Source organism: Pinus tabuliformis, chromosome 9 (assembly GCF_031772625.1).
Source record: "Pinus tabuliformis cultivar Carrire ecotype Pingquan chromosome 9, CPIR1, whole genome shotgun sequence".
In the NCBI taxonomy this organism is placed as follows: domain Eukaryota; kingdom Viridiplantae; phylum Streptophyta; class Pinopsida; order Pinales; family Pinaceae; genus Pinus; species Pinus tabuliformis.
The window spans coordinates 1,579,154,923-1,579,168,244 of record NC_142307.1 but is presented as its reverse complement, the minus strand read 5'-3'; positions in this window follow the sequence as shown (position 1 = coordinate 1,579,168,244).

Below are 13,322 nucleotides of genomic sequence, written 5' to 3'. Positions count from 1 at the left end.
ATTTAGAAGCGTTTGAATACAAACAAATTCAGGATTAAAAGTGCAGTTCCTTATGTTGTCTTGTTAAGTGAAACAAGGATTGCTCCTATTGAAGCAATTTCTATGGTGCGATTCATAAGGTATTTTTAAAAAATTGAGCAAATGGAAGAGGGTAGATGGCCTAAGGTTGTCTTTAATAACATATTGTGCAACAGTAAAAAGACTTGGATGCAACAAAATAACAAATGGTCTAGTAAATGGGGTATTTGCTTGAACATGTGTCCCATAAACAACAAAGAGATAAAAGCTTTTGTTATGGATAAGTTACACAAGCATGCTTGGGATAAGGATCTAGGAAGAAAGAAAAAAAATAATATATTGAAGTGTTTAATCCCACTCATTATCATCAACCAAAAGCATACATAGAGGTCAATATCTCTTGGAGAGCCGATAGCATCTCACGCGAAAGAATCCCACGATTGGGGTTTTTCGCTCACGAGGAGACCTACTCTACATCCGCTGTGCTCGAGTCCAGCCTCGGCCCTGTGGCCGCCTCGGTGGCTCCCTGCGCGGATCCGTCTCTGCGCGGTGTTCCTTTCTGACGATCCCTCCCCGATTTATCCCCCAACCTGCGCGGTGTCCCTCCTTTCTCTGGGTTGGACCGAGGACTATGAGAGCTGAAGCCTGGGCAAGCTCGCCCCGCCCGAGCTAAGCCGCCGGTGATATGGAACCGTCATCGCCTCACCGTTCTGCTGCAGAGGCGTTCATAAAACTGCTGGAATCTCTCCCAAAGAAGAAAGCAACTGAAGCCGCGAAGTTTGTCAAGCGTCTAGATGATATTCCTGAGATTGAGCTCCCTCCTGAGGGGCTGATTCAGGTTGCCCTCTCACTGGCAGAGAGAGCTTTGGTCGGGCAGTTCACTGGACTCTGGCCCTCCCCCAAAACCATGGAGAGCTGGGTAGCAAGGAATTGGGCACCGCTGATCAACAACAGAGTCACTTCATACTTTCTAGGGAAGGGTTTCTTCCTCTTTGAATTCGCTGAAAAGGAGGATAAGGAACTGATATTCCGTAATGGACCCTATTTCATGGGTCCTCAAGGGCTGTATCTCAACAAGTGGACGCCTGACTTCGATCCAGCAGTCGACGTTCCCACAGCCGTCCCAGTGTGGGTTAGATTGCCCAACCTGCCAATGCACTGCTGGAACTGGGAGTCCCTCAAACACATTGGGAATACATTGGGAAAGTTTATAGATCGAGCCAACAGCAAAGATCAATTTGATTGCGCTCGAATCTGCGTCGAAGTGGATCTTGAGGTGGGCTTGCCTGAGGCAATAAAGATAAAGGTTGGAAATTGGGTGCATCTCCAAAAGTTGGATTATGAGCAGCTTCCATTTAAGTGCAGAAAGTGCCATGTCTATGGTCACTTTGCTCGTGGCTGCCCAAAGAATAGTGAAGGGGAGAAAAACAAGGAGGAAGGATGGACACAGGTCAAAAGGACCAAAACCGCTCATAAAAACCCTAGAACCGGAAATAAAAACGGTAAAGCCCCCCAGCCAGGCCCTGGGACTCAAGCTTCCCCCATGGAAGAACAAGGTAACAAATACACGCTGTTAAGCTCAGCAACAGAAGACCCTCAAGAAATAGAGATTCAGAATGAAGCATCGCCCCACATGGAGGTCCCCTCGGGATCAAAGCAAGTTGAACCTAACTCAGACAAGCAAAAAGACATACCCACAGAAGAGGCCGAGGAAGAGCAAGGATCGGAGGATTCAGAAGAGGAAGGTGAAATAGGGGATTCACACACCTCGGCTAGAAGATCATTGAGAGGCCGCAAATCAGCTCGCGAGGAAAGAGAACAAGAGACTTATAAAGACAAATTACAAGGAAGCCAACCAACCCTTGAGAAACTCTTGGCAAAAACTCCAAAGATGACTAGAAACCAGTACCAGAGCTCTAAAGGAGCTCCCCACTCAAAAAGCAAGTGATGAAGATCGTCTCCTGGAACTGTAGGGGTATGGGGAGCAGAACAAAAGAAGAAGCTGTCAAAAGCCTGATAAGAACTGAATCTCTTGATATACTCCTCATCCAGGAGACAAAAATGGAGGATAAGTCCTTCCTCCATACAGTCAGAAATCTGTGGAAAAGAAGTGAAGGGCAAGTTGTTTCAGCCCGCGGTGCGTCAGGAGGACTGGGCACCCTTTGGAATGCAAATAAAGTTTCAAAGATCAAAGATGTCGCCAACACCCATTGGCTGCTCACCAAGCTGCAACACATGGATTCAAATGAGACCTTCTGCCTCTTCAATGTGTATGTTCCAACCAGCGCAGGTGAGAAAAAGAGTTGTTGGGATTCCATCAGAAATATGGCAGATTCGGAAGATTTAAAGAATGTCATCATCGCAGGGGACCTTAATCTAACCCTCTCTTTGGCTGAAAAGTGTGGAGGAAGCATTGTAAGGGATCTGGCGCGAGAATGGGTTGAGGATCTGCTTCAGGACTGGGACCTGATTGACATAAAACCCTCGTCGGGAAAATACACCTGGTCCAACAAAAGACTCGGTCCGGGGCACATCGCTGCAAGGTTAGATCGTTTTTTTGTTCAAAGTTCTTTTCTTCTCCTTGGATTAGATTCTAGAATGCATATTCTTCCATGCAGTGTATCTGACCACAGACCCATCAAGCTCGATCTACTGGCACACATGAATCAAGGCCCCATTCCATTTAAATTCAGTCCCCTCTGGGTTAAAGAACAGACCTTCATGCAACTAGTAAAAGATACTTGGAAGCAACCAGTCAATGGTTCTGCCTTCTTTGTATGGGAGGAAAAGCTCAGGAGAGTGAAAGTTGCTTTGAAATCTTGGGCCAAATCGCTTCCTAACCCAGCAGTGGAAAGGAAAAAGATCCAAGAATGCTTTGAGATTCACCATGCGAAGTTGGAAAATGAAGAAATCACAAAAGAAACTCTAGATAAGGAAGCCGAGCTACAAGGAAAATTTCTCAAGGCAAGTCTGGCCGAGGAAGAGTACTGGAGGATCAAATCCCGTAGGCTTTGGCTCAAGGCTGGAGACAGAAACTCCTCCTTCTTCCACAAGCAAGCCCAAGCCCGAAAAAGTTTCAACTCCATCTCAGAAATCAAGGAAGAGAATATAAGCCACAAAGACATGCAAAGTATAAAAAAGGTTGCATACCTCCATTTCAAAAAGTTGTATAATGAAGAAGAGGGACAGGGGTTTGCATTAAATTCTGTGGATGAGGTACCTTCTCTGATCACTACCAGAAAGAAGCAGTATTTGGAAGCAGAAGTCACCAGCAATGAAATAAAAATCGCTCTCTTTGCAATGGAGCCAGATAAGGCTCCGGGGCGGATGGCTTCACAGCTAGATTCTTGCAGAGCTGTTGGCAGATAGTGGAAAAAGACTTATGCAGAATGGTGAGGAAATCTCAAGCATGTCAGAAAATTGGGGGAAGCACCAACTCAGCTTTCCTGGCCCTTATTCCTAAGGAAAAAGGTGCCAACTCCTTCTCCAGATTTCGCCCTATTTCCCTCTGCAATATAGGCTATAAGTTGATAACAAAAGTAATTGCAAACAGATTAAAAACCATTCTTCCTGACATCATCCCCGAGAATTAGGGAGGCTTCATGCAAGGAAGGCAGATTGTTGACAATTTTATTCTGGTCCAAGAGGCGATTCATTCAAGTCTGAATCGGAAAGAGAAAGGAATGGTTATTAAACTAGACCTTGAAAGTGCCTTTGACAGGGTAAGACACAGATTCTTGTTCGAGGTCCTCCACAAATTTGGCTTTGGACTCAAATTCATCAATTGGATCAAAGCTTGTATCAGTGAGCCCTGGATTGCCCCTTTGGTAAATGGGAGGGCAACTGACTTTTTTAAAGCCACTAGAGGGCTGAGACAAGGGTGCCCCCTTTCCCCCTTGCTCTTTGTCCTCCAAGCTTCTGTCCTAAGTTTCCTTCTAATCAAAAAGCAGAATGACCAAGAAATAATGGGACTGAGCATTGCAAGAGGTGTAAAAAACATAAACCATGCCCTATTTGCGGATGACTCTCTTCTGCTGGGTGTTGCCTTCTTGTCCACGACTAATCATTTCAAAGAAGTGCTGGATGCTTACAGTGAAGGCTCAGGAAGAAGAATTAACAAAGGCAAATGTCACATTTACTGTTGGAACTCTTCTCCCAGATTCCTCCAAGCTATCTCCAACTGCTTTGGTTTCGCAGCCTCCTCTTCCTGGACCTCTTTCAAATATTTGGGGCTCCCTGTTTTCCAAAAAAGGGCCCTCAGCAAAGATTGGATGCCGTTATTGGAAAAATTTAAGCTTAAAATTCACACCTGGGGCTTCAATTGGCTCAATCTGGCTGGAAAGACAGTGCTGGTCAAAGCTGTCTTGAACAGCCTTCCTACTTACCAAGCTACAGTCATGATGGCACCTATAGGTATTATGAGAAAAATGGAGGATTATATCAGGAATTTCTTCTGGAAAGGCGGAAAAGATAATGAGAAAAAAATTCCCCTTATTAACTGGGACACAGTCTCCCTGCCCAGAATGGAAGGAGGTCTCAATTTCAAGAATTTCAGCAAGCAAAATATTGCCTTGGGCGCAAAGCTTCTGTGGAGGATAATAGCTCCAAAGCCGGGTTGGGCTCAGGTTGCGATGTGGAGAAAATATTTCGATGGACAGAGAACCCGCTGCCTTGACAAACCCAAACCAAAAATTGGAACGTTGGTTCACAAATTGTGCATCAAAGCGGCCCCCTTGATCAATCTTCACGCGCACTGGATTCCTGGAAATGGTAAGCGCATCAACATTTGGGATGACCGAATCATGGACAGTGAGCCCCTCTCTGAAGACCGCTCTCTGCTTATGTTGAGAGAATGGATGGACAGAGCGGGCCTTAAAACGTTATGGGATATCTCTCAATGGGAAAACGGCAAATGGCAGAACTGGATTGATATCGAGGTACCTCATAACCTCTCCAGAGATCTCGTCTCCCTCCGATCCCTCTTAGCAGGCAAAGCGCCTTTAAATTCCAGGAAGCCCGACATCAGGGGTTGGGGTCCATCATCTGGTCGCTACACAGTGGTGCAAGGTTATAAACTCCTCTCCCTTCAACCTCACGTCCCCCCTTATCTGAAGCCTTGGCAAGGGATATGGTCGCGGACCTCAATTCCAAAAATTGACGGATTTAGTTGGCTCTTATGCCATCAAAAGATTTTGACAGACGACAGGCTGCGTAGAAGAGGATACAGCGGGCCATCCCGCTACTCGTTATGTGAGATTGATGAGGAAAATGCCCCCCACCTTATGCTCCACTGCAAATTCTCCTCTGATCTTTGGACCGAGGCCTTAAAAACATGGAATGTCGACTTTGCATTGCCAAATCGCTGTGCAGACCTGTTTGCAAATTGGAAGTCAAGGTGTCCAGGCGGCTCCCCCCAGAATGTCCACATTAAAGATGCCTGGCTCGTCCTCCCTAAACTCATCTGTTGGCATATATGGCTGGTAAGAAACCAATGAATTTTCAGAGACAAAAAAAGTGACCTCAAGATCATATGGGAAAAAATCAAATGCCATCTAAGAGACTGTTTGGGTGATCAGCTTGACAGAGCAGATTTAAGTGGCTAAGAAGCTGTATGGGGCGCTTACCTTAATCTCAATTTCACTGATATTGTCAAACTCCCTCCTCTCCAAAAAAATTGGCAAATCCGACTTGAGGCTGTAGAATTTTCTGAGTTTTGCAGCAAGAAGGCAAGATACACTCTCTTTTTTGACGGGGCAGCAAAAGGTAATCCTGGCAGATCCGGAGCAGGTGGAGTAATAAAAAATGCAGAGAGCAGAGCTGAACTAAGATTTGCCTGGGGAGTGGGCTTCAATACAAGCATCCAAGCCGAAGCTCTGGCTCTCTTTCAGGGCCTCAAACAGCTCATTTCCCTGGGTATCAAAGATGCAATTGTTTTTGGGGACTCCCAATCCATCATAAAGATCATTGTAGACAACTCCCTTCCTACTGATCTAAGGCTATCAAGATTGATGAACAGAATTAGAACTCTTATAAACTCCTTTCAGAAACTGGAATTCCTTCATGTAAAGAGAGACAACAATAAAGAAGCCGATGCTGAAGCCAACAAAGCGGCTCCCCTCCCACCTGGAGTCCTGCTAAGAAATGAAGACGAAGGCTGGGATCCCATCCCTTGACTATTAGCTTAAAATGTTTTACTGTCTTTTATTGGAGCAGTTTGTTTGCTTATGTAAATCAGGAAAGATAGAGAAGACCAATCGTATGATAGTCCAAAGAATTCGCAGACTCACTAGGGGGGAAACCATCTGGTTCCTATCCGAAGAGAAAACTGAGTTCTGCCTATTTATTGTAACCTGCAATGAGGCATTTTCTGCCGAGAATTAATACATCAACTAACCGTTTCTGTCAAAAGAAAAATATCTCTTGGAGAGCCAAAATTCTTATTGCTTAGGTAAGGACTAATTTTCATCAACTCTGTTGTGAAACAGGGAGCTAGAAAAGGCCAAAAGAAGTGTGGGAGGAAAGAGTATGCATTTTTTCTTGTTTCGGAAAAGTGGAAACGTAAAAGCATTTCATTTTAGAATGTGAGGCCTTCAAAGACAACATGAAAAGTTATGCAAATATGCTGGCAGCTAGCTCTTGGGATAATCTATTTAGCGATGGGTTTGTCGAGAAGTTGAGAGCATTTATTATGAGGCTTCACAGAAAAAGGGTTGAATACATCAAGCATATGAAGAAGCAATCTATCCCATAGGCTATCTTTAGCCTCATGGACATTAAAATACTTTTCTTTCTTTCCTTTCTTTCTTTCTCTTATAGTTGTTAGAATATTGTTCAATGGAAAAGACATGTATGCAAGTAACTATATGTAGATTACTAATGTTTTTGTTTTTAAATAGTTGCATAATATATGCTTTGAGCTTCATTTGAACATCGAGTTGACAACATGCATGATCCCCACAACACCCAAAAGTTCCATCAAAATGTAGATGTTGAACAAGTGTTTAAATAAGATATTGAAATGGCTAAGTAGAGTACATATAGAAACTATGAACACTTGATGAACTAGTAAAGATTGTGAAAAACTTAAGGGATGAAATCCATTTTTGAAGATAAAGAAAGCCAAAGTGGAGAGAAGAAAAATCAATAGTCAATTGTGTAACACCCTCCTCCCACATCTACCCAAGCAACAGGCTAGCTAGGGTAAACATGCGACGAGAGGCCACTATGATATGATTCGACCTCCTAAGTTACGTTAAGGAAGTGGAACTAACGGAAACACACCATACAAACCTTCAACATCAGCAACAAGACTCTGATGAACCATCCTAACCTTTCTACTAACCAGCCCCCGAGTTCCACTAAGCTTTTAGGTTATTAAACCTTTAGATGCTCCCTGCTATGGGCATGCCAGCTTCTAGGGACCTTTGGACGCTCTCACAGGCCTGCAAGCCAGCATCCAGGGACTATTTTGCTCAGTTTTGTGCTGGCGTCCCTGGGATTTAAGCCACATTTTTAGGCCCATAGCCCAGGTCACTGCCCAGAATTGAATGACACCTTCATAACAGTAATATAACATGGAAATAATAGTACTAATGAAATTACTTAAATAAGACCTTGATTGGACCCCTACTAACCATGACAAACATTTCGTCAAACATATCATGAATATGTAATCTACAGGTTTAAATAACGAATATGAGCATAGGGGTCTCATACTTATCTGATATTCGTTATGAGTCATTGTTTCCTTGTCACTTTAGTTGCAGTTTCATCCATTAGGCCATAGATACATTGTTGATTCACTTACAAGTAAAAACATGATGGGATCCATACATAGCTATTGTCATCAAACATATACATAACCAGCATAATAGCAATAGAAATACCAAGGAAATCATAACCATATAATCCACATATAAACCAATATAATACTCATAGAAATACAAGGAGAAATAACCTCATATTGATGATGCAAAATCCAAACCCGGGATGGGACTTCCACGTTCCACCCAATCGTAGAATGGCTGAGCCAAATCTCCGTTCAGTAATTCACCCCCGTGCCATATTCCAAGCATGAATGTCGGATCTCATAGAACAAATCAATCCAAAACCATCTAGGGCTTCCAGAGGCCATCCACCTCAACCCATCAAATAGTGATTCCACCTCACGGTTGAACATCACAAAACCATCATAAGATTGGTGTCCATCCAAGCCTTCTAGGGCTTCCAGGACTAGTAACTCAACCCACAACTTTCGTCAAGCTTTCAGAGCGTTTGTCCAACGAAGGATTCTAGGACTAGTAACTCAACCTAAGATGTTATAGGGCCTCTAGAGTGTTTGTCCAACCAGGGCTCCAGGAACAAATAACTCAACCCCAAGTTAAAGTAAACATGAGAACCAACTAGGAAAACAAAAAATAAACCCACAACACCATGACTATCCAGGAAATGTCAAGGCTAGAATCCACTGTCAATCCAGGCAATCCTCCATGCCAATGACAGATCATGACCAATAAACCACATGCATGTGCCACTCATGCCAAAACTAGTGAGGAAAATATACATGCAACTCGGTACCTGCAAGAAAAACTCGTTGTAGTTGTTGATCTCGATGTCCTCCTGTGATTTGCTACTCTTTCTTTGCCTTCTTGCTCCAAAACTCCAAGTATGCCACACTCTCCGAGAGTGCTCCAAGAAAACTCTAAGTGTCCAAGAGTATGAGAGAGGGAGAGAGAGAGAGAGAATAATGAGAGAGCTCCAAAACTGAACTGACAAAAGGTTACACTGACCAAGCCTGCCCACTGATCCTCAGAAGCCTTTTTATCAATGAGGCTTCTATTTTCTTCAATTTCCATTATTTTCCTTCATTTTCCTCCTCGCATGCAACCTGTGACCTTTCACCTTCCTTTTCTCCTATTTTCCATTATTTTCATAAATAAATGTGCCAAAATTCCATTTTGCCTTTCCAAAGCCTTAGCCATTACCTTTGCCAATTTCCTTAGACATAATAAACCGAATTGACGCCCCACTAGGATGTTTTACCCACCATTCAGCTTAGAATACGTGTCCCATCATCGTGGCCTTATATATTTTTACATTAATTTTTAACCAGGGTTGATACAGAACCCTCCCTCATGGGGGAACATTGTCCTCAGTGTTAGATGACAACTATTACCACAAGACTATTGAAAACAAAACATATTGCCCATGGAGCTTTATAACACAACTCGTTGTAGTATTTACAATGACCATATGCTAAAACATGACAAACATACTGTTTACTGAAGCTTTATTATATAGCTCATTACGGTATTTACAATAATAACCACATATACACACATACACATTTGCTTCACCCATAACAAAAAAAAAAAAAAATCATATTGTGGAGCTTTATAAATCCAACTCAATACAATATTTACAATAATACACACATATACACGTGCACATTTGCTCAACCAACAAATAAAAGGATCTGATGCATGCATCTGTAACAAGGGAACCCAGAGGCTCACACCTCCACCCTCAAAGCAATACCAGGATTCACCTCCTTCCCAGGAAGTCCAAAATCCACTGCCAGATTAAATTTGCATCCAATGTCCAACGCTACAATCCAGTGCCCCTTGTCCTCTCAGTGAACAATTGCTTGCTCATTGTTCCAAGGGACACTCCCAATGTGCATCTGATTCCATCTGGCAATGTTAATGACCAAAACAAATATATCCTCAGCCTTCCCTTCTCTGTTACATAGTCCCTCGGGCAATCCAGTCACACACCATCCAAGCTCTGTTGGCACCCCCATCCCGGGTAGTCCATCCCTTGGCAAGGTTTCCTTGCATCGGAAGATACAAAAACCAAGGCATATACCTTCCTAAAAATCATCATACCGGTCATAGCATGCTAATGCAAATCAATGGACAATATTGAGTACCAGTGTCCCACAATGGCCTTGCTCCTAAAGTGCTTTATTAGCATACTATTGCATTTTCCAATTCCTTTTGTTGTTGCAAATTCTTGTAGTCAACTTCAACCACCCAATCGAGAATTTTCAAGTTTCATGTACCAAGCACATAATTTCCATTAGACTCAAAATAAATTGAAATAACTTCAAATCATCACTCATTGGTGGCCCATCAATAAGGTATTTTTGCAATCTCTTTTACTTCCTGTCACAATAAGTCAAACTAGCATATTTGACCAAATCAACATGTATAAAAATATCACATCAGATTAGCTCAAAACATAATCATCATAGATCAAAATCATGAAACACATGCAATCATCATAAACCAAAATCATAGATCACATGTAATCAACATAGACCAGAATCATAAATCACATGCATAATGAAACTGAAATAAAGTACTGATACTTATCCGTTAATCAATCCTTGTCTTCTACCTTTTGTCTTCATTCCCTATGCACTCTAGACCGGTTTCCACACCCAAAAAACACCCAGTGCCTTCTCCTCAACCATGTGCACATACACATAATGTGCATCACACACATACAACCACACACGAGCACCTACACCTGACATACAACACATTCACATACACCTACACCCAGTGTACAATGCAAAACAATATATACCCCTACATCATGTGTACACAACAACACAATACATACACTTACACCCGATGTACAACACAATACATACACCTACACCCGATGCACAACACAATACATACGCCTACACCTGATGTACAACATAATACATCTATACTCGATGTACAATGCCACACAATACATGTACCTACACTTGGTGTACAACACAACACAATACATCTATACCTGATATACAACACCACACAATACATGTACCTACACCTTGAGTACAACATAACACAATACATGTACTACACAAAGTACAACACAACGAGTACACATATCATGATACCACAACTACACAATGCATATATGTAGTACCGCATTTACACAACACAACATGTATGACACGCACATAATACCACATGTACACCAGTACCACACGTACAACATGTACACAATACCACTTGTACAAAGCACCACTTGCACGACATGTGCACAACATCACATGTACACAACACCACCTGCACAATGTGTACACAATGCCACATGTACACCACACCACATGTACAACGTGTACATAATACCACATGTACATAGTACCACATGTACATAGTACCACATGTACGCAACACCACATGTACATAATACCACATGCACACAACACCATATGTACATAGCACCACATGTACAACATGCACACAACACCACATGTACATAACATCATCTATACACAACATTACATATCCAACATGCGCACAACACCATATGCACACAATATCGCATATCCATCATGCGCACAGTACAATATGTACACAACACTGCATATCCAACATGTACATAGCACCATCTATACCCAACACTGCATATGCAATATTCACACAACACTATCTATACCACCATGTACATAACATTTCATAAACAACATGTACACACACTATATATACACAACACCACATGCGCACAACATCACATATGCAACATGTACAACATACGCACAACAATAGCATTGCACATCCAAAACCACACTATATCTACCAGGCAACCTTGCTTCTAGTGTCTCTTTACCATCCATTCTTATCTTAGCATGACACAGACCACACTGCTTTCATTTCGTTGATGTATCCCTCAGAGTTACATGTCATAACATAAACATAGGCATAATACAAGCATACAATATCAATTCATATCCACATGATATTGACCTCGTATATTTGTCATGACTACTCTCCCCACTTGATTCCCCATAAGACCAGGAACTTCGTCATGCCATTCACCTGCATAAGCAATCATTCCTCCATAAGAATGATCCCTGACAACCTTGTCGAACAATGACATAGATACATGGATACATACATACATATACATAAACATTAGCATAAAACAATCATGATCTTGTCAGACAACGACATACATACACACATATATACATATAAACATTAGCATTAAACAACCATGATCCATGACGACCCTGTCAAACACGACATACATACATACATACATGTATATGTGTATAAACATCAGCATAATCATGATCACAACATAATTACTAAATATCATAAGGTCAAGGTTAAGATAACTCCCTTTATCTGTGCGCACCATGCACAACATCAAGAGCCATCATTCCTAACATAGCTAAGGCATATGACACCTCAGATCCATTTACTTCACCTTTCCCATTGCCTTTCTCATGATTGTAATGCCATTGTCCATTTACACCAATGACCGAAACAATCCAACTGATTGTCATATTCTTACCTTTAGTTGCCCTTACACATGCACCAGCTTCATCCGAGTCTTTAATTACCTGTTGGGTTCCACACATCTCTCCGAGAGCTCCACTAACTTTCTTCTTTCCCAACCAATTCTTAAGGCTCAAAACTGAAAAGGCAAGCATAAGAAACAAACAAGAAGAATACCATGAAAACCAATAACAACACAACATCCCAACAAAGTGGCATGATCATGCACTAGACATAAACAAAGTCACAAATCAAGCGCAACAAATCAAAAAGACCAAAAGCACAAGACTGACAACAGATGCCATGACTCAATCCCCATGGTTCCTAGTGCTTCTAAGGGAAAGCTCAGCCTGAGCCTTCTTCAAGATTTCATGGCAACCTCTCTTGCCATGCAACTCCCTGCATCACATTACCATAAACACATAATTGTCAATGTATAAATAAATATAAAAATATACCAGTTAGCTTACCTTGTTATGCCAAGCACGTTGCCTTGTAGTTGATCACATTTGTGCCATGTCTCAAGAGACTCCAATTCCCTTGGCATATCCACCTGTAACTAGAGACTAGCTAATATACCTGTCAAATACATGTTCATGAATATAGCATATATCCCCATAATATTAGACAAAGTCAAGGTTAAGACGACTTCATGTATGTAGAGCATTCATTCATTTGGAATTACAGTTTCCAAACATAGCCAAAGGAATTCTTGCCCAATTCCTTTATTTTACCCTTTTGCCTTGTCAATTGAGTCTTATTTGTACTATTGCATCACCTAACTGTTAGTTATATAAACACATCAATTGTTACCTTGTCACACTAATACCAAGCATGTTTCCTGCAACTGTTTACACACGTTAGCCACATGTTCCAAATATCAAGACAATCATATCTATCAATTTGAATTCAACCTTTATAGAGACTAATAATCATGTCACAATCCATAGTCAACTCATAGTCATTAGACATAATGCTACACCTATCACCTACTATACTCAAGTACATATCAAC